The sequence below is a fragment of the Suricata suricatta genome, chromosome 8 (genome assembly GCF_006229205.1).
Source record: "Suricata suricatta isolate VVHF042 chromosome 8, meerkat_22Aug2017_6uvM2_HiC, whole genome shotgun sequence".
NCBI classification, from domain to species: Eukaryota; Metazoa; Chordata; class Mammalia; order Carnivora; family Herpestidae; genus Suricata; species Suricata suricatta.
This window is the reverse complement of record NC_043707.1, coordinates 119,787,028-119,790,618: the sequence shown is the minus strand read 5'-3', so window position 1 is coordinate 119,790,618 and position 3,591 is coordinate 119,787,028. Positions and strand designations below refer to the sequence as shown.

The 3,591-nt window shown below is 54.1% G+C and overlaps 1 long non-coding RNA gene across 1 annotated transcript; it reads right to left on the bottom strand.

Moving 5' to 3' along the window:
• Positions 1-1,738: 1,738 nt before the first annotated feature.
• LOC115300032 lies at positions 1,739-3,360 on the bottom strand. The gene is made up of 3 exons (XR_003912471.1): positions 3,221-3,360; positions 2,488-2,701; positions 1,739-2,340 (listed from the first exon to the last, which is right to left on the bottom strand). It is a non-coding gene; the product is annotated as an uncharacterized LOC115300032 (long non-coding RNA).
• Positions 3,361-3,591: the final 231 nt, after the last annotated feature.

The window sequence follows — 3,591 nt, the reverse complement described above, 5'->3', positions numbered from 1 at the left end:
CTGCAAGGCAGGAAGGTCCTGTGATCCCGCACGCCACCGTCAGGGGAGACAGAAGACCCTACAGGTGGGAAGAGCATTGACTTGGGAGCAGACAGAGATGTACCGAGTCTAACCCAAGTGTGCTTCTCATGGGAGTCTTTACTGGGGACCCAATCAGAGGGCAGCATTGGTCTCTTTTAAGCCGACTCCACGAGGACTCCTGTCCCCACCACACTATGGCTGCCTCAGCTTTGGGGCACGTCACCCTTCCCTGAATCCCCCACCCCCACCCCCACCCCCACTCCTGGCAGAGGGGAGGCCACTGGGGCTGAGGGGAGGGGAATGCACATGAACTTCATGAGTTCCACTCTAGTTGGGGAGAGGGGGAGTTGTACAAAGCCATGAATTTTGAGCATCTTCTTGCTTGGAGGTCAAGCCCCACCCACCCTTCCAGACACACTGTCCCTGATGCTCCTAGAAATGGCACCTCTCTCGATTCCTTAAAAATCCTCAGCACTGGGGCGCCTGGGTGGCTCACTTGGTTAAGTGTCCTGACTCGGTTTCGGCTCAAGTCAAGACCTCATAGTTTGTGGGTTCGAGCCCCACATCAGGCTTTGCTTGGGATTTTTTCTCTCTCTCTCCCTCTCTCTGCTACTCACTGTGTCTCTCTCACAAAATAAATAATTAAGTTTAAAAACTCCTCAGCACCCTTGAAAGTCCAGCTCGAATGCAGCCCCTTCCTTGAGCCTGCCCAGATGCTCCAAAGCCCACTTGCTGCCTCCCCTCCCCTGCCCCCAGGGTGGGTGGAGAGAGCAGGGAAGCAGAGCCCAGTAGGCGGAGTTTGTACCCAGCTCCTCCCTGCCCGCTGTGTGACCTTGGGCAGGTCTCTGCTCTTCTCTGAGTCCATTTCCTCCTCTGACCACATTGTTGCCTGACCTTGTAGAAGGCACTTAAAATGTGTCACTTTTATGATTTCCCTTAACGCAGTCTGTTAATTTGTTGCCTTGGTGCCCACAATCTCTCTACTTACAAAGTAGGACCCCAGAGGTAAGTATCATTATTGTTTAACTTCCTTCAGTGATGTAACAAATATTCTTTACACGCCCCTCCCCTGGGTGCTAGGGACACAGAGAGGAACACTGCCCAGCCCCGCCTGGAAGGCTCGTGGTGCCAGCACCCCCGTTCTGAGCAGCGTGTGACAAGTAAGCCTGGCAGGACACGCCCCATGGGCGCCCGTCTCAAGTCCAAGTTGAACTCCAGGCCCTGTCTGAACTCAGTTAAATGTAGACAAACTGTGGAGCAACAAGAATAATCTTAAAAGGGATTTCAATTCTTACTCCAATCTCTTAATGCAACTAGAAGGAGGGTTCAATTTATCGCCCCCATGACGCTTTGCAAAGGCCCATCCATCCCCAGGAGCAGCAGCTGGTTTCTCGAAAGCCATGCCCCCCAGTGTCCCCCAGTGTCCCCAGAAGAACGTGGCACGGCTTGGCTTCTCCACTACCCCGACCCCTTCCCCGTCCTGCAGATTAACTTGCGATGCTGCTTCTCTGCTGTCTTTTGCTCCGCCACCCCTTCTCCTGATTCTGCACCCCAACATTTAAAAATTGTCCCACAAAGACACTGTCCTCCTTTGGGAGTTAGGAGAGGGGGAGCGTCTCAGGGCAGAGTGGAGGACACAGCACGGTGACACATGTCATCCTGGTCATGCAGCTTCTCAGTCAATGCCCAGACAAATGTCCCTGAAGCCCCAAGCCCCTTGAGTGTATGAATTTTGAAATTGAGAACTTGATAGTGGTCAAATCCCGAGCACTCAGGGACAGTCCTGCCCAGGGACTCTCAGTTCCCTGACACCTCCAACTGTCTCTGGGCATGTCCAGTCCCCACCATGGTGGAAACCCGCCGGCAAGGAGCCCTCTTACTATGCCAGGAACCCTCTGCTCAGAGGAGCGGTGTGGACCTTGCCTCACTGTGACTCTGTCTCTGGCAGCCGGACGCCACACACCCCAGGCTGTGGCGCTCCAGTGAGTGTGATGGATTCTCCCAGAATCTCTGAGGGTTGTCACATCATCTGTGTCACAGCTTGGGCAGGCGGGAGGGTGTGGGTCTGATCCTCACTGTCCAGCCAGCAGAGCAAAAAGCTTTTGACCCTTCTGTAGAGCCATGTGCTTTCTTTCTCTTGAATGTTCCCCCTTCGTGACCTTTGGGAACACTCCGCTCCACGTGCCTGCTCTGTGCCCCGCTCTGGACACATCCCGGCCTTCAGAGTGCCCCCGGTCTGGATGGAGAGGCAGGTGGGGACACGCCATCTATGAAGCAGTGTGGTGACAGCTCCAATGACAGGAACCCAGAGGAATATGCCTGGAAATTGAGTCTGGGGTCAAAGAAGGTTCTGGAGTCAGGAGTCCCATGCTTCATAGGTCAGTTAGAGCCCTAGGACTTAGTTTACCTCCCCTTTCTCTCTCATCCTCCCCCTCACTCTCCCCCTCACTCTCCCCCTCCTCTCACTCTCTCTTTCTCTGTCTCTCTTTCTCTCTCTCTGCCACCTCTTCCACACTTCTTGTACAGACTATGATGCTGGAGGGACAGGTGACCGGGACTCATGGGCTGTCCTTGTGGAGCTTGCAGCCAGTAGAGGAGAGATGTCCCAGACGAATCACTGCTGAGATCAGTAATTCATCCCTCCTGGGACAAGTATTACCCAGGAGAGGGCTTTGATGCTCTGAAAGAGACACAATAGGGACACCTGGGTGGCTCAGTCAGGTGAGCGTCTCACTCTGGATTTCAGCTCAGGTCATGATCTTATAGTTTGTGGGATCGAGCCCCATGCAGCCTCTGCGCTGTTAGCATGGAGCCTGCTTGGGATTTTCTCTCTCTCTGTCCCTCCTCTGCTCGTGCACAAATATGCAGGTGCTCTCTCTCAAAATAAATAAAATAAAACTTAAACAAAATGAAAGAGACACAATAATATAGACTTGATCAACCCCGAGGAGGCGGGGAAGAGCCACAGGACCAGGAGGGTAGTCTTGGCTGAGAAGAGCATGTGTAAAGGTCCTGTGGTGGGTGGGAGCCTGGTGCATTCTGGAAGGCTGAGAGAAGGCTCTAAATGCTGGAGGGCAGAGAGCACAGTTTGGAGAAGCCTGGCCTGAGAGAAAGTGAGGAAGGAGGAGGGGTCAGGCTGAGTTGCCCATCAGTGAGCCTTCCATACCCCCGGCCCATGGCTGGGTCATCCCTTCCCTACCACACACACCAGGCGATGCCTTCTCAGAGCCATACTCTGTGCCGGGTAAGTAGGATTCTGGAACTGACCAAGACTTTGCCCCACTGATCCCACACGTCACCACCCTGTCTCTGACTCTGCTTTTGGTACTTGCTCTTCACATCCTGCTGACCCCTGAAGGGGCCCTGGTCTGACAGTCAGAAAATGGCCACATCTGTGCTGACCCAACAATGGGGAAATGACAGTATGCACAGTGGTTGTGAGGAGTAAAAGGGACAGTGTGGGAAGAGGACGGAGCCCCCTAAACCCAGCTATGGGGCCCCTACCGCCCTGCGCAGCCACACCTCACAGGGCCCCGCTTTTCTCCAGAACAGCATCAAATGTGCACTGAA